The sequence below is a fragment of the Pelmatolapia mariae genome, linkage group LG10_11 (assembly GCF_036321145.2).
Source record: "Pelmatolapia mariae isolate MD_Pm_ZW linkage group LG10_11, Pm_UMD_F_2, whole genome shotgun sequence".
Lineage (NCBI taxonomy): Eukaryota > Metazoa > Chordata > Actinopteri > Cichliformes > Cichlidae > Pelmatolapia > Pelmatolapia mariae.
In genome coordinates, this window is record NC_086236.1 from 39,626,969 (window position 1) to 39,653,815 (window position 26,847).

Below are 26,847 nucleotides of genomic sequence, written 5' to 3' on the forward strand. Positions count from 1 at the left end.
TCAATAATCAGGACCCATCTTACCTTCAGAGGACTTCAATATTAGACTTCTGTGTTGCGTGTGATTACTAGAATTTTCAAAAGTAGAATGCGTGGTAGCACCTTCAGCTTTCAGGTGATCAGGTCATCTGAGTCTTAGGTTTTCTTTGTATTATTTTGGGGTCTTCAGCTTACAATATAAAGCACCTTTGGAGATTTCACAGCCTATAGATAAAACTGACTTGAGCATCCACCATTGGAACAGAAAATAGGCCATTAAGGGGTACAGTAAGTTCATCGACTATCAATGATATCCTGTAGGGTTGCATGAGTGTAAATGCATCTTGTGCTCACAAATAGTTATTACAAAACCACTTGTATGGGTTTTTAATATTGTTTTGCCAAACACAGAAAAATGTTTATCACAATTAGCGTCCACTGTCTCCTAACACTGGAAATACATAAAAAGGATTGAAAAATAACTTGAATTAATTGAAGATCTTTCTATAGCAGACAGCTTTACTTTCATTAAACCTCTTTTGATAACAACATAGGCTAGTAATTGGAAGAACCTGGCCTCTTCTGTACGAACACATTCTTGCTCCGGGTTTTAACCTCAAATAAACCTTCGTTAACATTCCAGACATTGACCAGGAGTGATAACTGCTCCACCTTGGATTGAAATTCCCCTCAGCCTGCATTTCCTGGGAGATTTATCCCCCTTGTTCATGCTGTATTTACAGAGGCAGCAGGCTATCAGACAGTAAACCGCTGTGAGCGAAACCGGGTTAAGTTTGTCCAACAGCCTGCACAGAATTAAATCTAGATAGAGAGCCTCCAGGTAAGGAAAAACCTGACTTTTGTTGCTTTTTCAAATGTTTGAAAAGGTTCTGGAAATGCTCTTTCCTTGTTATTATTGCTACATATTCAGTAAGTAGAAAAATGCTGCAGAATGTAACCTTTTAAAGAAACTTTCCTCTGGCCTTTCTCAACAACAACAGACAAAAAGAAAATGAATTTCATGTTACATTATGCCTGAGACAAAACAACAATGACAAGCTTGCCCCCCTGCATGTTTCTTCTCTTTGTTTCTTCTCTTTGTTGAAAACTCTATTAAAAATGAAAAGCTTCCTTATTGGTGAGTCAGTGTAGTTTGAAGAAATTATTACTGATTGAAGTGTGTTGGGAAATTCAAAGCCAGATGATTCCAAAGAGAGGGAGAGAGATAGATCAATGATGATGGACAAATCCAAAAGAAAAGCTTTTTACAGCAAAGGGGTTAAGTAAAAGATGACAAACTGTGGAAGACCTGACCCTACGGGGCAACCTGACATCTTGCTTATCTCTAGAAAACCTTAGGAGACAACACAGGGCTGGGAGAAACTAACACACAGCATAATCACTTCTCTTACGGATCAAATTAAGCCTATTACTATCTTAAATCTTAAACATCTTGCTAGGAATGTAGGCCCATGAAGACAAGAGGAAAACTGCCTGACTGCTGTTGATTACCTCTTGCTGGAAACCAAACACTTGTAGTGTGAGTTACACTACTCCTGTTCCTGCCACTGTTTGGATGATAATTTGGTTTAGGGTTGAATTTCATGATGAATTCGTTTATCAAATAATCTACCACAGAAACAGGTGTATATGGTATAAGCAAAATAAATATAGTATATTGTCATAAAGTTCATTAAAGCAAAAAATGCCCTTTACAATAGTAATCTAAGTAATTACAAAATGACAAGTTGGGAGTGACAGATCCAGCTCACTTATGCCTCAACACTATGCGCCAAAGGACACCTTGTTTTCAAACCAGCTGCATCAGTGACTCTGTCAAAAATGCATCAATAGACACCCTGTGAATGAAAAACACCTGAAAGTACCATTTGGTAACAGCAGCTCCTAGGAGATAATTTAATCACATTTTATTTTTAAAGCACCCAATCACAACAAAAGTCACCTCAAGGTGCTTTATATTGTAAGTTAAAGACCCTATAAGAATGTATAGACACATTTCAAAGAAATAGAGAGTGTTTTTAAATCAACTACAGTAACTGATACAGGCTGTACAGGGACCTCCTCACCCCTCTATGTGGATAAATGAAAAATCGGAGCAGCAAGACAGCACAGGGCAGCATCACAGCATGACAATGGATATGCCAATGATGGGGTCAGATGCTGGAGGAGAGGTGGGTTGCAAAGCAGCTAAAGAAGTTTAAAATGCACACTCTGTGTATTTTCTGTAGGTGTGGGGGCAAAATTTATTTCTAGGTGGGCAGCGTCCATCCCTGCCAACTTTAGACCATCTTAAAGTCATGACAAAAATGACATGGGAATTAAAACAAACATTTCACTAACTAAAACATAAATATAAAGATGCAAAAATAAGCAAGATTCATCTCATAACATGTTGCTTGCTGCTGAACTTAGACTTTTATTTTGGAAGGTATATATATTCAAACAGTATTTACCAATATCAACAAACACTGTAATATAATAGTGATTATTAATGATAATAATTACACTGCAAGCTAATAAATACGAAGTTCATTTCAGTAAAAATGCGAGGAAGGAAGCGTACAATATACAGCAGCTGAAGACAGTGTCACTCTGAAGCTTCCCCTTCATCTGATTTAGTGTTTGTGGCTGAAGGTTTGCAAAATAGAGCATTACCCGTTACATTTAATACAGGAAACGCCCAGCTTGTGCCTCTCATGCGATCACTAAATTTGCATTTGGGACTTAACTTTCAGATTACAGCAAACAGCTGCTGCATTAAAAAAAAAGGAGAAAAAAAAAGGAAACACTAGTGAGAACAGTGATGATTTCATAAGAGGGTCAGACTGGAGGTATGCTGAGAAAGGCCTCCATCCTCAGACTGACACACATGTAAACAGAGCCAGAGATGATGGAGTAGAGATATTGTTGCAGGGCTGCTCCCTCCTACTGGGAACCAGCTGCTCAGGTCAAGGATCAGACTGGGCAGGAGCAGTGCAGTGACACTGTGATGACAACAGCTACCTGCAGAACACAAACAGAGCAGATAACGGACATCAATCACCCAGCAGTCACCACCAGCTCAAGTAATCCCTCTTGTTCAGCGACAGTGCTGTCAGCCTTTTTCAAAACACAGGATACAAACTCTTACAGGACCCCTGCCTCAGGCTTTCATTCCATTTCATTTGTGAATTATTAATTGGCAAGAAACCAATGAGTCCTTTTTATTTTGAAAGTGTCACGGGTTGTGGAAAGTAATTTATGATTGTGGTCAATGGCTGAGTTTTAATTAAGTCCCGGCCAGAGTTCATAGTGCTGGAGATGGAAGTGGTTCGTTAATCACCAACTAGCAGACTAGCCGTGTACACCAAAGGCCAGAGTATGTCACTTTTATCTGAATTACAGTTAATAGTTGTCCAGAAGGACACATGTAAGTGAATTAATGCTTGAAGGCACAGGGGAATCTGAAGATCGTTTTGGCATTTGGTCATTGCACCCTGGTGAATTCATGTTATTAATAAACATCTGAGCTCTCACTGACTCATGTGTGCTTGGAAATTACAGGCTCTCTTTGAAACTTTAAGCAGGAAGACTTGTGTTACTTGTTGATGGTATGGCAATTCTGGCCAGATTTCAACCAGGAAGGCTGTGGCCCCAGCACCACCACCATACACAAACGCATACACAAACACACAACGCACATACACACAGGCATTCTTTATCCATAATTTATGGCACAGATCAACAGTCTCCTTTAGAGTCCTTCAGAAGCTATAAAGTGTCTGTCAGTCTATCGTCATCCTCGTTGCAGAAAGTCTGAGTGATTGAAACCCACCCACTGATATCTACTGGGCAATACTGGGCACGTCCCCGTTTGGACAGACAGAGATCAATAGCTAAAAACATTCTTTTGTGTGGTTCTTTATTATTTCTGTAAGCAATTCATCTGGTCATACTGGTGGAATACATTTAAGCTAATTTATAAGCGATGCACTCTGTTGGCGCTGTATATGAAGAACGAGGTAGGCAAGTAGTAGGTAGGTAATAGTCATGAGCAAAGATATTACATCTGAGAGCTTTTCATATCAACACAAAAGAAATAAAATTTTTGTCAACTTTATTTTAGCCAGATTTACATTTAAGCACAAATCTATTTACACAAACAGAGTCAAAGCTTTACATTTATTTCACGGAAAGCTACATTTACCCTACATTTACATGAGGACAAAAACTGTGATGAAATCTGCTGAAACTTTTGTCAGTGAATAAAAACAAAAAGAAAATATCCTGGAGAGACAAGAGCCAATAAGAACTAATTACATAATTACATACAATGGTACCACTATCTCCCATCCTCCCGGTTTCTCATGAAAATGAGACAAAATGTCAGCACAGAGGAAGACAAGAGTGAACATATGGACACATTTTCCATTTGATGTCAAGGAAAATGAGACACTTTGTAAACCATGTAGAGCTGGTAAAAACACAACAAATTTTTTACACTTTATATTTTCGTCAGCTGGATAAACTGCTGCTTAAAATCTTATGGTAGTCGACTTATCTTATGTTGTTGCTTTTGTATTGCTGTTTCTGTTAGTTGTTAGACTTATATTTTGGTATTCTTGTTTTGGTTTTTCTGAATCTCTCCAAGCTTCCTCTTGCTGCCGAGTTTCCTTTGTCACATGATTCCCTACATCGCTACTTCCTGTTTTATTTTGGTACTTCTATGTCTTGTCTTGTTATCCTAACTTTTTCTTTAGGTGTGTTTAGTTCCCCAGCCTTCAATGTGTCTGCGTGTATTTAAACTCTCAGTTTGCCTTAGTTCTCTGTTGTGCTGTTCTGTTTGTTTACCATTGCCTTCTGTTGTCCAGCCTTGGTTGTTTCCTGAAATTGGATTCTGTTTGTTTTTGGCATTTCACAGGTGTCACTGGATGGACTGCCTTTTTACCCTCAATAAAGGTGAGCTTTTCGTTAATCCTGCCTGTCTGTAGGTCCACATTTGGGTGCTCATTCAGCTGCTCTAACAAACAAGTGTATTCAGCATTAAGAGTGGACATATTGGAGTTGCAAAGTTTTCAGCCCGGAGACCTGTATAACAAAGCAGGATTTTGGCTTAGCCAACTAAGGTAAACCTAGGTTTCCTGGACTACAAGGGTTATTCACACCACACGCCTGATTATCCTTTGTCAACATCCCTATAGCTTTAGCCCAGCGCCTCAGAGTTCAGCCCATGACAGTCACAACACATAAACAACTGCTCCTCATATGAAAGTAAAACTATCACAGATATTTATAAATTATAGGGTTCATATGGATTTCATGCTGCATATGCACACATTTTATTTCTTCTTATTCAGCCACTAACTCTAGCTTCTTTAAATGTATGTGTTATTTGTTCACAGGCAAAAAGAATAACAATTCTGGATACTGTTCCAAAATAAAAGGCAGCAGATACTCCTCCTATGGGATAGAGCCTCTGAAAGAAAACATCTTTTAGGCTTATTTAGATCTTTTCAGCTTGTTACATGAAACAGAGGCTCTATCTTGGTTCATAAAAGGCTATTGTTTACTCTGAACACTACACTAATAGATTCAGAATGTCGATATGCTGTAATTCCGGCCGACATTTTAGATAATCTTTTTACAATCATCAATCTATACGTTCCTAATAATGATTATCCTTTTTTTTCCTTTAATATTGTCTTACACCCTTTAATAGAACGCTCCAATAAATCAGTAAATGTAAGGCATTTGCCAATATCCCAAAATAATAAAGCAGTATATGCATGATTTCATTGTTGGAATTGAATGATACCTTTATTCTCCAGTGCACTAATTACTTTCTCCAACAGATCTCACAAGTAACACTATTATTCAAAAACCATTGTCCTATTATTGTTAGTGATCACACACCTATACTCCCAATTATTAAAACACATGGTGATTTAATACCTCCGTCTTAATGGACTCTGAATTTGACAGATTTATGATGAAAAAGTGGGCAAACTTTATGGGAACAAATGGTTTTACTAATACATCTCCCTTTTAGTGGTAGCTAGTGGAAAAATCACACATACTCCTTTTACAAGAAGAAATGGGAAAAAAATTGGAATTCAGTACTGAAGAAAAAAAACACAAAAAATCCAAACAAATATGGAGAAGAATAACAAAATGCAAAACTACAACATAATAAATCAAAAAAATTCCAAAATAGATATAGAAAAACAATGGCAGCAGTCAGATGTACCAAAAGCCTCCTAGTAGATATGCCTATGGTATCAAGTTGAAAATCCTATTTCGTCTTATTCTCAAGTTATCACATTCACAAGATTTTCAGAAACATTTGACCTCTGACTTTGACCTTGAGGTTGAAGTCAGTGACATTCAAACTTGTCTGACATTTTTTAGTAGATACACCTACGGTATCAATTCCAAACTCCTATGTTGCTTTGTTCTCTAGTTGTCACATACACAAACTTGGGTGTCCACGCTGCCCACCCCACCCACCTGGCAGGGTGACAACAATACCCCTTTTACAGGGGTATTTTACAGCTGATGGGTAAAAGTCACTCATAACAACTGACTGGATAATTCACATAATCACCACAAGAAATACCTGTTTTAGCTATTACCAAATTCTGCTGAAACGTACTACAGAAAAATTCAATAATTTCCCTGTAAATAAATTAAATAAGTTGAAGTTAAAGATGAGTTATACCGCATTAAACCAGATGCCTGATGGCAAGGCACCAGGAAACATTTCTTCAGAACGCAGCTGCAACAAAATTATCACTAACCAGTTAAAGACCCTGTTTTGCCATCTAGCTACGTGGCTCTGTCATCAATTAACAACAACATTAACGTTACAGCATTTGCATCTAGGTTAGAAGCAGTATTTCTCTCAACAATTCATAATGAGCAAACTGGATTTCTCTGCCTAAATACTAGGCTACTCAGTCTCATTATCCTGTCACAGTGCTGCAAAACAAAAGGACTAGTAATGTCACTAGATGCAGAAAAAGGTTTTCTCAGATTTGGTTGTGGAAGGTTATTCATTCATTGGACAAGGCCACAGTCACTACTAATGGGTTCATATTGCAATATTTTACCCTTCAGAGAGGGACCATACAAGAATGCCCACTTTCACCCTTATAATTTGCAATTTTCATCAAACCACGAGCCACCGGAGTATGCCAGAAGTTCAATATCTAAAGGTGTCAATCCTCTTCTGTATTAAAACACAAAATTAATTTCTAAACTGATGATATATTATTATTATATCTACAATATATATATATATATATATATATATATATATATATATATATATATATATATATATATATATATACAGACAGACACTTACCTTTATGTATATCATGCATACACATATTATACACATGTATATCTCTCATATAGTTTGGACAGGTTTTAATCAGGTTGGCACAGTTGTTGTTGGGTTATTTCTGTGGTGCACTGTGGCATGTGACAATAATTAAAAGCTACACTTTAGTTATTAGCAGTTGCTTGACAATAAAAGTAGCCATTCATTCATTCATGTCCCTATATCTATTTTTTTAACCATTTAAATTTCACCTTCCTTGTCTCTTCATCACTGCTGCACAGGAGGCCTGCTTACTATTTGTTGCTGGTACTACTGTTCACGGTGCAGCAGCCCCAACAGCTAACATGTCAGTTGAATGGACACATTTTGCTGCATCCATTTGTAGTTTATTTTCATTGTTTTCTCTCATCTTTTCAGCTCGTCTTTAACTTCTTCCACACTAAGCTTTTTCTACAAGTCGTGTGAACAAACAGCAAAGGTAGGGGAGGGTCCGGTCGCGTTAAGAGATTTGATTGGGTAGTACAGTGTCGGTCATGAAAATGAATGAATGGGCTGCTAGGGCTGGGCCATATTATACCGTTCACGGTAATACCGGTATAATGTTAGGCAATGATAAGAAAATAAAATATCGCGATAGAATATGGGTAAAACGCGCATGCACAGTGCCTTTGTTTTCATACGCACATGGCCGAAAAAGCATGGGGGCAATGGAGAATGCGAAGGGGGAAAGCCGATCGTTGAGTGAAACGGATGAACCAGAATTGGTTTGTAAAAATGGTGCAACTTCAGTGATGTGGAAGTGATTTGGTGTTTGTCCGTCAGATACCCACCAAAGCACATTTTTTTGTAGAACATGCAAGCAGGCCGTCGTTATTGACATATTTGTCGGACTTAGGTGCTTGTAAATCTGGGAGTAATCTGGGTCCAAAACTTGGTCTGCTTCAGGTCCCAAAGTCAAACGGACACTGCAGCATCACTGAGAGTTAAAAACTGTCTAAATTCTTTCATCTTTAATAAAATGGTCAGCGTTGCTGCTTTACCAGGTGTAACAATTACATTTAACATCCAGGCATCCATGAAAACAGGATTTATGAAGTTTAACGGAGTTAGAAGTTAGCAGGAAGTTAGCGGAAGTTAGCTCGCTAGTTTCGCTAGTTACCTAAGCATGATATTGATTGATTGATTATACTTTATTCATCCCGAGGGAAATTGGGTTAAGGCTGCCAGCCGTGCCAGCGCCGTCTTACCCATCCGACCACACACACATTACACAAACATCACATGGGGAAGACAGGTCAGAGGAGTATAACATGGAAAAGCACAACATGAGGAAAGATAAGGAGAAAAAATAACTCCCCCCAGACTGAGCTCCAACAGGGAGATCAGTTTGAGAACAGAAAAAAACACCTCTGCACATATCACATGAAAAGAACTCTTAATACACCAAAGAAACACATGACAAGCAACAGGGATGGGTAAAGGGTGAGAGACAGCCAATGTAGACAGTACATCCGGGCCTGCAGCCTATGCGCTGGTCTCCTTGATCCACCGTCAGCATCGGAAGGGAATAAGCGTCGAAGGCGTTTAGAGGGGGGAGGGGGGATGAGTGTATATCTGCATGTGTATATGTCTGTGTGCGTGTGTGTATATGTCCAGAGCTCAGCTGAGACAGTGTCCTTCGCCCTGCCAGGCTAAGTAAACGGTCTTCCAGCCAACCCAGGTGGCCTTGCATAGAATGGGAAGAACAGTCTAAGCACAGTCCATTATCAAGGTGTTGTTGTTCAGCTCCAGCCTTGAGACCGCAGCTGGCGCCGAAGGGATAGCCGCATGAAGTGATGGTGGTTTTTACTTTAGTGCGAACAACTCATAAGAATTTCAAAGCTGTTCTAACAGTCCAACACTGGTCACTCAATCTCCCGTTGGAGAGCCGTGAGCTTTCTATGATGTTATCCAAACTTACGTTCCGTGATGTTGTCATTCTTGTGCTCAAAGAGCCGATTTCTGAGAACTCACGACCGCGGTGCGCTTCCCAAGATGTGATCCAATTTGCGCTCAGAGGTGTTATTCCGAGCGAGCCCCTCCAGATGTAATCAGTTTGCACTCAGAGGCCTTGTTCTGAGTATTCACGGCAGCCGTGCGGTTCTCCAAGATCTTATCCGTGCTGCACTCAATGAGCCCATTTCGAGAAACTCACGCCTCGTCCCATCGTTTCAATCCCAGCGGGCAGCCTTGTGGGGGTTTGAACAGCCGGTTCCGCTTCCTTAATTCTTCGATAAGCCAGGGCCAAGCCAGCTCCGATCAGCAAGAACCCTGTTATCATCGTTACGAATAGGTAGATATCTTCAGCACTCAGGCTCACCCGAGCCCAGACTTCTCGTTGAGAAGGGGGTGTCAATTGCATTCAGAGACCAGTTGATCAAATCCATAATTCCCCTTTTAGGTTTTCGAGAACAGACTGTGAGAGAGTGTTCCAAGGAAAAGTAATACAAAAAACACGAGACTAGACAAGGACACAAGAGGCTAAGCAGGGAAGCTAAGGGAGAGGAGAGGAGGAGGAAAAAAAAGTGTGACCGCCTTCGCTGAGAGCAAGAGAAGCATGTTCTGACTGAGAGATTTCTGAAAAAATTAAAACTTACAGCTCTGCTATCACTTCCAACATAAATGAAGACAGATAACTAAATAGCAGTGACGTTTGTAGGGTTACTGAAGTTGGGCTAGCTGGTATATAATGATGTGCTACGTGATCGCTAGCGACACAGCTATGTTAGCATAACATAAACACAGTGAAGCTGGAGGATGAACGCTAACTTTTTTCCACTTGATAAAAGTTAAAGTGAGGGTTCCTGATGGTTAGGGACAAATGCAATCGCATGGCAGGATGCTGTAAACGGACCAAACTTCAGTCAGGAGAACAACTGAGATAATCCATCCACAATAGAAGGTTAGTGATTAATATACTGCAACAACATGGGAATAGAGCAGCTGGAGAGAATTCAGCATTAATGAATCAATGGTACAGAAGTGGAGGAAGCAAGAAGAATGAGCTGAATAAAGTTTGATTTATCTGACTGCTTTGTTTCTTGTGCCTTATAATCCCGTGCACCTTATGGTCTGAAAAATACATATTTGACTTTTTTATTTGGCACACTGCAGTTTCATGTTGCAAAGCACCTCTTTTTAACTTTAGTGGATATTATACACGGTTATGCTCAGGATATGTCAGCCCATTTCTACTGGAAATGCCTTTTGGTTAAACTTTCAGCAAGGAATTTGCATTTGCACTGTTACATTTTTATATAGCTTTAATGCACATAAAAAATAGCTGCTTGTTTAAGTGAAAATAAATGGATGGTTTTTTTTGCGCTAGTAAAGTTGTGGAGTTGTATTTTGTCTCGCATCAATTATATCGTCAGTTATATCGTTATCGCAAATTTTCAAATATATATCGTGATAAATATTTTTGGCCATATCGCCCTGCTCTATGGGCTGCTGTCAGTGCCAAGCACTCATGCTGCAGTGTTCTAGATCAGCTAATGGCTTAGTTGATGGCTAAGGGAGTTTTGAGAGATGAAGAAATGAAATCAATTAAGTCAGTCCTACATATTTGTTTAATGTGCACTATCAATGACATGCTGATTAAAAATATCTTAAAGATCCCTCACAGTGCTACTGGAGGCCAGTGTAGCACCATGTTTCTAAGATTTTTAGGACTGCGTACAATAACCTCAGTTTTGTCTGCTGTTAGAAGAAGGAAATTACAGGTCATCCAGGTCTTTTTGTCTTTAACACATGCCTGTAGTTGAACTAGCTGATTTGAATCATTTGGCTTCATGCATAAATAAAGCTGGCTATCATCTGCATAGCAATTAAAAATATGTGCAATGTTTTGTAATATTACCTAAGGGTTATATGCATCTGCAGTGTAGAAAGTAGTGGTCCCAGCATAGCTTGTGGAACTCTGTGACTAACCTTTGTGTGTAGAAAGCTTCCCATTTCCATGCGCTTGCAAATTTGAATCTATCAGATAGATGGCATTCAAAGCACTGCAGCGCAGTATCGCTGATACCAATGCCGTGTTTTAATCTCTATAGTATTATATTGTGGTCAGCAGTCTCTGCACTGAGGTCTAGCAGAACAAGCACGAAGATGATGTAGCCACTGTCAGCGGCTAGACGATATAAGATCATATGTAACCTTCACTAGTGGTGTTCTGTGCTATTAACAATCTGACCTCCCACCCCACCCTGCAATCTGCAATGCTCCACTTGTTCAAAAAAATCAAAATCAAAATTTATTTATAAGCACATTTAAAAACAACACGGGTTGAGCCAAAGTGCTGTAGATAGTAGAGATAAAATAGTAAACATACATAGTAATTACTATAAAAGACTAGTCATAATTGAAAGCTAGAGAGTACAAATGTGTTTTCAACCGGATTTTAAAAATGTCCAGTGTTGTTGAAGACCTAATGTGAAAGGGCAGACTGTTCCAGAATTTGAGTGCAGTGATCGCAAAAGCTCTAGTTCTGTGGATACTCAGAAGAAACTTATCTGCAGACCTAAGGGCTCTACTTGGACAATTTATTGTTAAAAGGTCAGAGAGATAAGATGGAGCTAATCCATTCAGAGATTTAAAGAGAAACAACAAAATCTTGAAGTCGATTCTACGACATACTGGTAGCCAGTGTAAACATGCCAGGATTGGGGAGATATGATCAAATTTGCGATTGCCCGTCAGGAGTCGGGTTGCCACATTCTGAACTAACTGCAGACGCGAGAGTAAGGCCTGTTTAATACCACAATAAAGACTATTGCAATAGTCAAGCTTAGAAGAGATAAATGCGTGTATCACTCTCTCAAAATCGGCGGATGACAACATGGTCTTGATTTTTGTGATTTTTATGTCCCTCAGCTGGAAAAAGCTGGTTTTAATAACAGAATTTATTTGTTTCTCAAATGAGAAAGAGCTATCGAGAAACACTCCTAAATCTTTTGCAAACGGAGTTCTGAACATGTCCAGTGGGACAAGGTCAACATTTAGGGAAGAACAGGGGTCAGAGGGGCCTAATAGTATGATCTCCATTTTTTTATTGATTGATTGATTGATTGATCATACTTTATTCATCCCGAGGGAAATTGGGTTAAGGCTGCCAGCCGTGCCAGCACCGTCTTACCCTTCCGACCATACATACATTACACAAACATCACATGGGGAAAACAGGCCAGAGGGGTATAACATGAAAAAAAGCACAACATGAGGAAAGATAAGGAGAAAAAAATAACTCCCCCCAGACTGAGCTCCAACAGGGAGATCAGTTTGAGAACAGAAAAAAACACCTCTGCACATGAAAAGAACTCTTAATACACCAAAGAAACACATGACAAGCAACAGGGATGGGTAAAGGGTGAGAGACAGCCAGTGTAGACAGTGCATCCGGGCCTGCAGCATAAGCGCTGGTCTCCTTGATCCACTGTCAGCAGGAGACCCACACAATTTTCCAATCTTGATAGCAGAATTCCGTGATCCACTGTGTCAAATGCCGCACTTAAATCTAAAAGCACTAAAATGACAGGATTACCAGAATCGGTAATCAGTAAAAGATCATTAAGAACTTTTAAAAGCACAGTTTCAGTGCTATGTAGCACTTTAAAACCAGGCTGAAATAATTCTAAGATGGCATTAGTCTCCAGAAAGGCTTGGAGCTGGAGAAAGGCAACTTTTTCTAAAATTTTAGACAAAAAAGAGAGTTTAGAGATTGGTCTAAAATTTGAAAGAACGGTTGAGTCAAGGTTAGGTTTTTTTTGAGAAGTGGGTGGACAATAGCATGTTTAAGATCAAGTGGAACAGTTCCAGTAGAGAGGGAGGTATTAATGATAGTTAAAACGTGAGGGCCAATGGTGTTCGATCACATCGTGACATGGCATACACCACCCCAACCTGGTCTACTTGCTGTTGCTATTCCTTCTCCTTCTTCTTCCCTTACTCCCACCAATAATGCCTAGGCATTTGGTTGACTTGGTTGCTGCCACTCCTCCTCCATGGCATGTGGATTCTGCGTGTAAGTATGACTTGGGGGTTCTGGTTCATATAAACTAACATTATCACGCCTGCTGTAACCAGGTTTCTGCAACTCAAAATGAATAAATTGTTGTTGCAGAGTGGGAAAAGTCAATTGGAAATGTGGTCACATCATTGTGTTCTTACCATCACTCCTTTTTAACTAAGCTCCTATAATGTATGTCCCGCTTCATTATATGTCAATCAGTAGTTTCCATATCAGCTCTTTATCCTCTCAAGGATACTTGAGGGTGCATGGGAGTTTGCCCAACCAGTCTACATGTGTTTTGTGGACTTGGAGAAGGCATTCGACCGTGTCCCTCGGGGGGTCCTGTGGGGGGTGCTCTGGGAGTATGGGGTGTCTGGCCCATTGCTACGGGCCATTCAGTCCTTATACAACCGTTGCAATAGCTTGGTCTGCATAGCCGGCAATAAGTCGGACTTGTTCCTGGTGGGTGATGGGCTCCGCCAGGGCTGCCCTTTGTCACCGATTCTGTTCATAATTTTTATGGACAGAATTTCTAGGCGTAGCCAAGTGGCGGAAGGCTTTCACTTGGGTGATCTCAGGATCTCATCTCTGCTTTTTGCAGATGATGTGGCTTTGTTGGCTTCATCAGGTGATGGCCTCCAGCTCGCCTTGGAATCAGCACCTCCAAATCTGAGGCCACGGTCCTCAGCTGGAAAAGGGTGGAGTGCTCACTCCGGGTCAGGGACAAGTTCCTGCCCCAAGTGGAGGAGTTTAAGTACCCAGCCCCGGATAAGTGGAAGAAAATGGATGGATGGATGGTTTCCATAGGAATTAACTTCATCCTCTTTAATTTTTAAATAGGACTCGCTGACTTTGGATCACTGTTGGTTAGTACAAGCATCATTGCTACTAGTTGCAGAATTCTAGCCATGTTCTCACACTGGCATCTCTGCTAGTCTCTTCCTTTGTGAACATCCCCAGATCATTAGGGACCATTTACAATTACTGATATTTTCATAAGTGTACAACGTATACAATCTTTCAAGACCCCATTGCTGCTCTGCCCCACTAAAATACTACATAGAAAACAGAGGACAAACAAGTATAAGGATCAACTGAGAAGAAAAATAACCAATTATTAAGAATCAGTATTTTTCAGTTCTCTTAAACAGGCTCTTATAAGCACTAAAAATCCAACATGCAGAGAAATCCTTGAAAAATTTGTAAAACTCAGGACTGGCTTTAACATTGAATGATGGTAAATCTTTATACAACCTTATACAAAAAATCATTATATTCTTCCTGGAACTGGTCCACTATGAATACACAGAATTCTTGATTGTGCTTCCTTTCTTAAGTAAAGTCAGATAGCTTGTCACACACTGGGTATCTTTAGCAGGCTGCGTCCTGACTAACTCAGGGGATATATGAACATAAGAGGATCATTTTGCCAGTAAAGATATATCTCATAAATTCAGAAAATATGACAGCGGATAAGAATATTACACACACACACACACACACACACACATATATATATATATATATATATATATATATATATATATATATATATATATATATATATATATATACATATATATATATATATATATATATATATATACATATATATGTATATGTATGTCTCTCTCTCTCTCTCTCTCTCTCTCTCTCTCTCTCTCTCTATATATATATATATATATATATGTATATATATATATTGCATAGAGTTAGGTTTGCATCAAGATTCTTTTCTACAATCTTTACTTTGCATATTCAATAGGCCAACAAGACAAGTGTAAGAATAAATAGAATGCAAAACAGCTGATTTCAGGGCTATATTCTTCCAGTGTCTGAAACTATGAATGTTTAGCATTTGGTTAAACTGCTAGCTAACCTTGCTTCTGTATGTAAACTCGAGGTTAAGCATTATCTGAGTTTTTGGAAGCTAAAGCTTGTTGTTTCATATTCCGATTTATTTTTAATATACTCCAGCCACATTATACAGACTTATTCTGGAAGCCTTGTTTCTGACAACTCCAACAGGAATCTTCCAGGTACTTTGCTGTCACTTCAATGTCACTTCAAGCAATGTCACTTCAGTTTTGTCAAAAATGTATAGATGTAACGTAGTAACAGTTCTTTCTATGTGCACAAAACATGACATTGTTTTTATGATGATCATCTCAAGCTTTCTTTTTTAGAAAATAAAACAACAAAGGTTCACATTCTGGGAAGCTTCAGGCTACAGGCCACGGAGTATAATTTTTTTTTCTATTGATAAAAGACACACCAAACAGCTATAAAGATGTATCATAGATTTAACCTTAAACTGCAGCCTGTTACTTCCAATCAGACACTCCCAGATAATCACTGAATGACCCGCCTGCAGCAGCGACTCATCTTTTATCACTTTCAATCACTGCTGCTGAGGGCTGCAAGAGTTCCCCCCTGTATCACACACACACACAGTTCATTTAGAGAGAAATAAATGGACAGCGAGAGAGAGAGGCGTGCCAGACACACACAGTTACTTTCATATCTTTTTGTATATTATATTTTTATGTAGCCGTTATTTTCATTTTTATTGAATTTTGTTTAGATACTCTGGCAAGACTTGCAAAGAAGATTAAATTAAATAGAACCAAGTAAGAAGGAAAATGAATTTGTGTTTCCCAAAGATTTTTTTTGATGGACTCGAGGGCTTCCAAACCCTGACTGATAAATAAAAGATCAAACTTTATTAGGTGAGCAGAACCAGAGTTCCCATTTAACATATTTAGGCCACCCTAAAAGCAAACAAAAATTAAAATATCAAGCAAAACAGGCATTGGTAAAGATCCTGGAGACATATGCTAATAATGCTTCTAGACATACTCAAAGGACAGCCAGATCAGATCAAAAATCCTTTCAAATGTCATATATCTGCTTTGTATTCATTTCATCAACAGGGATCACCAATAGGAGCATTTGAGGAATTTTTAAAAATCAAAAGCTATCATCGAAGTGAAAGAGGATCACGAAAATTGACGCAGTAAAGGTGAGCATGAGGAGGGGCACGATGAACAGGAAGGAGAGAATAGAGAGTGCTGTAGGGAGAGGAAGAGTGATGAGAGGACTATGAAGTTTGACAGGAGAATGAACATCACTACACTGCAGAGCCCGTCCACGAAAAGACCTGAGGCGTCCGTCAGATTGGTGATTTTGTGCCCATCTGCACAATGTTCCCATCCTGACCAGCTGGAAGGACGCCAGCTTAGGAGGAGAGGGATAGGGCAGATTTATGTCAAGGTATGTGCGTGTGTGTGTGTGCGTGTCTGTGAGCGCACATGGTTGGAGACTGTATATATACATATATATATATATATATATATATATATATATATATATATATAGAGAGAGAGAGAGAGAGAGAGAGAGAGAGAGAGGGTGAGATAGATAGATGTAAGGACAGTTCTTTGTAGAGATCAGAGGCCATGGGGTGACTGCGTCTGTTTGGCTCAAACAGTCAGCGAGTGTTGCCAGTCACGGCCACATCAAAGCTCTGACCTCCTGCCACCACAGAGAGCACCCCTCTCTGCTTCCGGAAGATGCACACACATACACACAAACACACTTAGGACTATATTCAGTCTTCAACCTGAATTACTGCCATCAACATTCACCAGTTTCTTTTTCTTTTCTTAACCTTCAGCTTTGGATAGTAAGTCTGGGTCATTACAGTAAAATAACATTATTGTTTATAATAAAAATAAAATCACCAACTGCAATAAAGTCAGGTAATTAGATAAAATATAACAAAATATTACATGAGCCAGGTGATATAATGCTTTATATAATATTTTATTTGGAAATGAGACTCTTCATTGACCCAAACAATCTGGCGCTATTTTCATAGCTTGTACTTTCTTTAACCTCTTGGCATATTCACCAAAGTTCAGCAGACTCTGCCACTTACGTTGGTATACATTCACAACATTTCACACATTGAAATTCATAATATTAATGAACTATAATGGAGTTTTGGGTTGCTCTTGATGTAAAAGCAAAACCATATGTAGCACTGTCTTCTGCTTGCTGCTGGGATTTCTTATATTTTTCTAGACACCACTGTGAAAATTGTGCAGAAGGTACAGTGGGGCTGAAATTTGTTGTTCTTTAACTTCAGCCAGATTATTGAAGTTTAACTAGTTGCACTAAAGTTAAATTAGTTGTTCTAAAAAAGACAGTTAAAAAAAGTGGTCACTGTTGGAAGTGGAGTGGAAACTCCTAATTGGCTACATTTTAAAACTGACCTCACAAATGGAAATAAAAACATAATAAACACATTTTAATATTGTAAAAATAGAAAAGTCAGAGTTTATCATTTCATCACTAGATCTACAGCCTTTCCACTCTGCTCCGCCTCAGATTAAAGCTTCACCTCAGCTTTACTGCTCAGGCTTAAAACTGTCTAGTTTGGCTATTCTGCTCTGAATTTCACTCTGATTTGTTCTCGACACTCTGGACTCTCTGGCCTGCCCTGCCTCAGCATCCCATCCATGTCCCTGTAGTAATTACTCATCTTTTATCTAAGTAAGATATACTACCTGTCAAAAGTTTGGACATACCCTGCAAACCCTCGGCCTTCTGTCAATGAGCTTCATGATGCAGTCACCTGAAATGGTTTTCACTTCACAGGTGTGCCTGTCAGGGTTCATTTGTGCAATGTCTTGCCTTCTTGATGAGTTTGGGACCATCAGTTGTGATGTGCAGAAGTCAGGCTGGTACACAGCTAACAGCCCTATTTGACAACTGTTAGAATTCATATTATGGCAAGAACCAATCAGCCAAGAGAAGCAACAGTCCAGCATTACTTTAAGAACTGAAGGTCAGTCAGTCCGGAAAATTGCTAAAACTTTGAATATGTCCCCAAGTGCAGTCACAAAAACCGTCAAGTGCTACAATGAAACGGTCTTAAATGAGGACCAGGAAATGAAGACCAAGAGTCCCCTCTGCTGCTGAGGATAAATTCATCCGAGTCACCAGCCTCAGAAACTGCAAGTTAACAGCACCTCAGATTAGAGCTCAGATAGATGCCACACAGAGCTCCAGTAGCAGACACATCTCTACATCAGCTGTTCAGAAGAGACTGTGTGAATCAGGCCTTTATGGTCAATCAGATGCTAAGAAACCACAACTAAGGAAAAGCAACAAGCAGGAGAGATTTGTTTGGGCCAAGAAACAGAAGGATGGACATTAGACCAGTGGAAATCTGTGCTTTGGTCTGAGTCCAAATTTGAGATCTTTGGTTCCAGATCTTTGGGTTGTTTTCTTTTGTTTGTTTGTTTTTAACCATCTAATGGTAAAAAACTAGAAAGAAATATTTAAACTTGGATACTAAAGTACACTGTGGTCTATAATTCAGTGAGACAGTTTTTCTGGTTTGTCCAGTGTGTTGGAAGATTTAGAAGTTTCAGTCTAATCTAGATCAGGGCAGGCTCACTGGATAGGATTGGCCATCTTCAGCTCCATTTCCAGAGCAGAGCATCCAGGTACAGGAAGATAATAGTTCATATAAATCACAGCCAAAACTGGTTCTATGGCACCACCATTGATAGTCAGTCAACAGCAAGATGAATGGCATCTCTGGGATATGTGGAGACCAAGCCAATAGTGTCTCTATAGTAGAGAAAGGAAATGTTCAAGGTCCTCTTAAAACTCAAAGCTTATTGATAGTTGTGTTGGCTCCAATCAATCATATTGTATATTATTCAAAAATGAATACAGGAGGAATGAACCACAAAAGAAAAATACCACGTGCCAAACAATTCCTATTTGATTTTCCCAGTTAACTTTATTTATATGTTCAACTGATATTAAACTTAGTTTATATAACTTTTTCATATATTGAACATTTTTTATTGTTCATTTTTATTTAACAAGCATTAGCGACAGACCACTCTCATGTTGCCACTGTCAGTCTGTTGGATGAGTGAGAAAATTCCATGCTTTAGCTTGCCTCAAAACAGCTCCCAATGTAAATAGTAAGAAAATCCATTCAACATTAGCTTAGTAACAGAGACCACAAATAACAAATGCCAACAAATGACTGACCGACAGCACAACAGTTTCCAAAACAAAATCCACAAAAAAGAAAAGAAATCAGAAACAGATGAACAAGTTAAAATAATCAATACGAGTTAGCTAATTATTAGTTGTAACTTAAAAAAAAACATATACATATATTTGTACAAATACTCAGTTATATACACTGGTTTGTGCACACAAAGATAAACTTGAGAATTTGTATATTTTATTTATTTTGTCTCAAGATGTTTCCACATGGACTTCAAGCACTAGCTGTGTGCAAATACATCTAAAACATCTATTGCACTTCACTCAGCTGCCACAGTTTTACTGGTGACTGCTTTCTGGAAACCAGGAATGCAGAGGTCATTTAATACATTAAAAAATATGACCTTTTCAAGCTTATCCTATGCCTAGTTTTTCAGTCAATCTCTTTTCTCCTCCAGTTTTCAGTCTATTACCAAGACAAATCTTTAAAGACAGAAATGTTATGAGTGATTTCACCAGCTCTTAACTAGCAGATTATTTTTCTACTCTACTAAAAGATTTGAGAAGACATTTGTTGTCATATTACAGCCAGTACCTCTTTTTGTCACTTCAAAAACACATACCCGCATTTACAGATTGAAGGACTAAAATGTAATCACTGACTGTCATAATTTTCACCACCCACTACCCACATGGCCCATCACAGCTATTTTACTGTGATGTTTACTGTTTCTTTCCTGCTTCCCTGTTTAAAACGCCTCGACTCATTTTGTATTCTTTTGTCTTTGTCACTCGTTTTGTTATCCATCTGTGAACTGCTTTGATGTTTGAATAAAAGGAGTGTCAGTTAAAGGAAAAAAGGAGCCAGGCTTATAGCATGATTAATTCTTAGTTATTCTGTTTAACATAAACAATTGAAATTGATATGAAAGAAATTATACTTTGAAAACAGAGTAGTGTAGTAAGTATAAAAACATTTCTAGTGCAAGGTCAGACCAAAACAAAAACCATCTTTCAGCTGCAGTTCATTTTGGTGAGCGAGAGCCCAAAGTAGAAACAGATTAATTGTACGTAGAATTTATGGCTTTAAGCTTTAGTTATTTATTATTTTGCAGGATTTGCAATTGAAATCTGTCATGTATTATTTGAGGACAAATTTTATTATTAAAATAGAGCATTGATTCCTTGCAGTTAGGAAAAATTGATGGATTAACAGGGATTGCACTGGATGGTTGCCTACCCAACACCATCTAACTCTGGGTGACCACTTTAGATTTCGATCACAGGTGATTCCACATGCAGCCCACAGTCTGACTACAATCCCAGGCAGATTGGCGAAGGTTTACAAATAATTGCAGCCTAATTTAGAACATATTGCAAAAGCACTGCAATTACTGTGAGTCCTACGTGCCTGCCTCGGATAAATTCTTTTTTTTTTAAATCTCTCCCCCAGTGACAATAATAAAATCATTCAGTACTTGTGATCCTGACAGAGTTAACACTGCAAGGGGGAGGGGGGGCATGATCTAGAGTTCTGCTCCAATTGATTATGGCACCATTTCAGAGTGAAAACCACTATTAGCTAAAAAAGCACTAAAAGCATCAGTGAAAAAAAATCCTACAAACGTTCCTACTCAGTGTTAAATACATGCATATAACAGAAGAGCTCAGATAGGAAGGTTCTTACTTCAAGTTGTTGAATTGCATTTATGAACCAGCACTAATGTCTGTGATGTCCCACAGTTAAAAAGCTCCCTTATCCTGGTGACCTGACCAATATTGACCCCACTCTGAGCCACAATGGGTCCTAATAATGATAAACATCCTGATCCATTCCTGATTCAGAGTGACCTTTTATTGTGGATAGTCTAAGGCACACCTATGCAATATTCATGCTGTCTATTCAGCACATGCCACACCTGTGAGGTGGGATGGATTATCTCGGCAAAAAAGAAGTTCTCACTAACAGATTTAGACAGATTTGTGAACAATATTTGATCGTAATGGGTCCTTTGTGTATGTAGAAAATATTTCAGATCTTTAAGTTCAGCTCATGAAAAATGGGAGCAAAAACAAAAGTGTTGCATTTATATTTTTGTTCAGTGTATGATTTACAAGAATTCAACAAAAACACTTACAAAAAAATGACATCACAAGAATACACTAATGGTCAAAATTTTTAGAACACCCCAATTTTTCCAGTTTTTTATTGCAGTTCAAGTCATTCAAGTCCAATGAATAGCCTGAAATGGAACAAAGGTAAGTGGTGAACTGCCAGAGGTTAAAAAAAAAGGTAAGGTTACCCAAAACTAAAAAAAAAAAGTACTTATCAGAATTGATAAGTACAAAATGGGTTAACAATTTAAAGCTGTTCTGCAGCAATGAAGGTTGATCAAGCCTTGAAAGCTATTCTTTTCTAGATTTTCTAGATTAATTACAACCCCCTCTGTCTGCATAAAATCAGTGTTGAAACACACAGGTACTATACCCTCGTGAGCATCAGTTGAACAATCAGGGTCAATCAGGCATTCTCCTGACTCTTGGTGGCGCTGTCACGTGGTGTTCGCTCGCTTTGTGGTAGAGTATCACTTCCTGTTCCTGCTCAAACACAGTGGTGTTTCTGAGTAGCTTTTCTGCTTAGCAATTTAATTAAAAACTTTTAGATACATTCCTCTTCATAGTATAATCTTCACATGCTTCATCTGAAGCACCCTTTCTGTGTACTCACTACCTAATTTATAGCCAAAGTATTCACTCACTGTCTCTGTACTGTTTCACTAGCTTAGCTTAGCTCGTAGCCGACTCGTTAGCACCATGGCTACTTCACCTGTCCCTCCTGCACTTTCCTGCTCATTGTGTCAGATGTTTAGCTACTCCTCGGCCTCCTTTAGCAGTAATGATACCTGTAACAAATGTAGCATATTTGCAGCTCTGGAGGCCAGGATTACTGAATTGGAGACTCTGCTTCGCACCCTTCATTCACCCGTAGCTAGCCAGGCCCCTGTAGCTGGTGCAGCCGACGATAGCGTAGGCCCCGCTAGCTCTCCCCCGGCAGACCCCAAGCAGCTGGGGAATGAGGGCGGTTGGGTGACGGTGAGGAGGAAGCATAGTCCTAAACAGAAGCCCCAGGTACACCACCAACCTGTTCATGTGTCTAACCGTTTTTCCCCACTCGGCGACACACCCGCCGGGGGTCAAACTCTGGTAATTGGCGATTCTGTTCTCAGACATGTGAAGCTAGAGACACCGGCAACCATAGTCAATTGTCTTCCAGGGGCCAGAGCAGGCGACATTGAAGGAAATTTAAACTGCTGGCTAAGGGTAAACGTAAATACAGTAAGATCATAATTCACGTCGGCAGTAATGACACCCGGTTACGCCAATCGGAGGTCACTAAAATCAATATTGAATCGGTGTGCAACTTTGCCAAAACAATGTCGGACTCTGTAGTTTTCTCTGGTCCCCTCCCCAATCAGACCAGGAGTGACATGTTTAGCCGCATGTTCTCCTTAAATTGCTGGCTGTCTGAGTGGTGTCCCAGAAACGATGTGGGCTTCATAGATAATTGGCAAACCTTCTGGAGGAAACCTGGTCTTGTTAGGAGAGACGGCATCCATCCCACTTTGGATGGAGCAGCTCTCATTTCTAGAAATATGGACCAATTTATTAAAACCCCCAAAATATGACTATCCAGAGTTGGGACCAGGAAGCAGAGTTGCAGTCTTACACGCCTCTCTGCAGCTTCTCTCCTCCTGCTACCCCCCCAAAAACCCATCTCCATTGAGACGGTGTCAGCTCCCAAAAAGACAAAAAACAAACCAAAAACCAGCAATAAACAATTTAAACATAAAAAATCAAAAAGAAAGAACAATACAGTATCCACATCTGAACCAAAGAGTAAAACAGTGAAATGTGGATTATTAAATATTAGGTCTCTCTCCTCCAAGTCTCTGTTAGTACATGACTTAATAATTGATCAACAAATCGATTTACTCTGCCTTACAGAAACCTGGTTGCAGCAGGATGATTATGTTAGTTTAAATGAATCAACACCCCCGAGTCATTCTAACTACCAGAAACCTCGAAGCACAGGCCGAGGGGGCGGTGTGGCAGCAATTTTTCACACCAGCCTATTAATCAACCAAAGACCAAGACAGACTTTTAATTCATTTGAAAGCCTGATGCTTAGCCTTGTCCACCCCAGCTGTAAAACTCAGAAACCAGTCTTACTTGTTATCATCTATCGTCCACCTGGGCCTTACACAGAGTTTCTGTCTGATTTCTCAGACGTTTTATCTGATTTAGTTCTCATCTCAGATAAAATAATTATTGTGGGTGATTTTAACATCCATGTAGATGCTAAAAATGACAGCCTCAACATGGCATTTAATCTGTTATTAGACTCAATTGACTTCTCTCAAAATGTAAAAGAACCCACCCACCACTTTAATCACACTCTAGATCTTGTTTTAACATATGGTATAGAAACTGAACATTTAACAGTGTTTCCTGAAAACCCTCTCCTGTCTGATCATTTCCTGATAACATTTACAATAATTGATTACACAGCAGTGGAGAGTAGACTTTATCAAAGTAGATGTCTTTCTGAAACCGCTGTAACTAAGTTTAAGAATATAATCCACCCACTGTTATCATCTTCAATGCCCTTTACCAACACAGAGCAGAGCAGCTACCTGAACGCTACTCCAACAGAGGTCGATCATCTTGTTAATAATTTTACCTCCTCACTCTGTACGACTCTGGATACTGTAGCTCCTCTGAAAACTAAGGCCTCAAATCAGAAGTACCTGACTCCGTGGTATAATTCTCAAACACGTAGCCTAAAGCAGATAACTGGAGAGGAAATGGCATGTCACAAATTTAGAGGATCATCATTTAGCCTGGAGAAATAGTTTGCTGATTTATAAGAAAGCCCTCCACAAAGCCAGAACATCTTACTATTCGTCACTGATTGAAGAAAATAAGAACAACCCCAGGTTTCTCTTCAGCACTGTAGCCAGGCTGACAAAAAGTCAGAGCTCTGTTGAGCCAACCATCCCTTTAACGTTAACTAGTAATGACTTCATGAACTTCTTCACAAATAACATTTTTATCATTAGAGAAAAAATTACCAATAATCATCCCACAGATGTAATATTATCTACAGCTACTTTTAGTACCATCAATGTTAAGTTAGACTCTTTGTCCCCAATTGATCTTTCTGAGTTAACTTCAATAATTACTTCCTCCAAACCATCAACGTGTCTTTTAGACCCCATTCCTACAAAACTGCTCAAAGAAGTCCTGCCATTAATTAATTCTTCAATCTTAAATATGATCAACCTATCTCTAATAATCGGCTATGTACCACAGGCCTTCAAGCTGGCTGTAGTTAAACCTTTACTCAAAAAGCCATCTCTAGACCCAGCTGTCTTAGCTAATTATAGGCCAATCTCCAACCTTCCTTTCATATCAAAAATCCTTGAAAGAGTAGTTGTCAAACAGCTAACAGATCATCTGCAGAGGAATGGCTTATTTGAAGAGTTTCAGTCAGGTTTCAGAGCTCATCACAGCACAGAAACAGCTTTAGTGAAGGTTACAAATGATCTTCTTATGGCCTCTGACAGTGGACTCATCTCTGTGCTTGTCCTGCTAGACCTTAGTGCAGCGTTTGATACTGTTGATCATAATATCCTATTAGAGCGATTGGAACATGCTGTAGGTATTACAGGTACTGTACTGCAGTGGTTTGTATCATATCTATCTAATAGACTCCAATTTGTGCATGTAAATGGAGAGTCCTCTTCACCCACTATGGTCAGTTATGGTGTTCCACAGGGTTCAGTGCTAGGACCAATTCTGTTTACATTATACATGCTTCCCCTAGGCAGCATCATTAGAAGACATAGCATAAATTTTAACTGCTATGCAGATGACACGCAGCTCTATCTATCCATGAAGCCAGGTAACACACACCAATTAGTTAAACTGCAGGAATGTCTTAAAGACATAAAGACCTGGATGGCCGCTAACTTTCTGCTTCTTAATTCAGATCAAACTGAGGTTATTGTACTCGGCCCTGAAAATCTTAGAAATATGGTATCTAACCAGATTCTTACTCTGGATGGCATTACCTTGGCCTCCAGTAACACTGTGAGGAACCTTGGAGTCATTTTTGACAAGGACATCTCCTTCAACGCACATATTAAACAAATATGTAAGACTGCTTTCTTCCATTTGCGCAACATCTCTAAAATTAGAAATATCCTGTCTCAGAGTGATGCTGAAAAACTAGTTCATGCATTTATTACTTCCAGGCTGGACTACTGTAATTCACTATTATCAGGATGTCCTAAAAACTCACTGAAAAGTCTTCAGCTAATCCAAAATGCTGCAGCAAGAGTACTGACAGGGACTAGAAAGAGAGAGCAGATTTCTCCTGTATTGGCTTCCCTTCATTGGCTTCCTGTTAAATCCAGAATTGAATTCAAAATCCTGCTCCTCACATACAAGGTCTTAAATAATCAGGCCCCATCTTATCTTAATGACCTTGTAGTACCATATCACCCTATTAGAGCACTTCGCTCTCGCTCTGCAGGCCTACTTGCTGTTCCTAGAGTATTTCAAAGTACAATGGGAGGGAGAGCCTTCAGTTTTCAGGCCCCTCTTCTGTGGAACCAGCTTCCAGTTTGGATTCGGGAGACAGACACTATAGCTGTGTCCCAAAACGTCGGCTGCATCCTCCGGAGGCCGCATTTGAAGGCCGATTACGTCACAGCCAGGCGACGAAGGCTGTCCCAATTCGTCGACTCCTTCAAATGCGGCCAACAAATGCCTCCTTCATTTACCCGAATTTGAAGGATGGGTCCGGTGTGTCCTTGGCGGCCCACCATATCCCAGAATTCATAGCGCGGCCCAGCCAAATTTCAGCTGCCAACAATGGCGGCCGCTACTAAGTTTTAAAATTAGTCTTATTAATCTTTCTGGGTCGCAAAATAAACTTTTAACATATTTTCAGGCGAGAAAGTTGCTGTGTAAATTACAAATATCTGCTTGGTTTATCAAGACATCATATATTTGCAAAACTGTGCCGACGTTTTCGGAGACGTCTGTTACCCACCCGCTCGATAGCAAGCCGGGGGGTTCAATGGTCACTCCAGCCGGCGCGAGCAGCGGACTCCGGGCTTCATCGTTTTCAGACCCCCCGCTCTTTCGCTACTCAGGTTAAACATGATATATAAGTCAATCGGATAAGATAAAAATGTAATTGTTTGCCTTTTTCGGTGTTTTATTTGTTCCGAAGTAAATCGGTTTGGCTGAGATCAAAGTTATTAGATTATTAGATTAAATAAAACTTTATTAATCCATTGGGTGGGTTCCTCCGGGATTTTCACACAGCTGAATAAACGTTAAACAGAAAACTGATTAAACAGAAGTGT

General features: G+C 39.4%; 1 protein-coding gene across 2 annotated transcripts in view; it reads right to left on the bottom strand.

Moving 5' to 3' along the window:
• Positions 1-415: 415 nt before the first annotated feature.
• tsnare1 (T-SNARE Domain Containing 1) overlaps positions 416-26,847 on the bottom strand; it is a 242,069-nt gene continuing 215,637 nt past the window's right edge. For both annotated transcript variants that reach the window (XM_063487893.1, XM_063487894.1), the window contains exon 12: positions 416-3,002. The gene's annotated coding sequence lies outside the window, so the exon portion shown is untranslated. The remainder of the gene's footprint in view (positions 3,003-26,847) is intronic.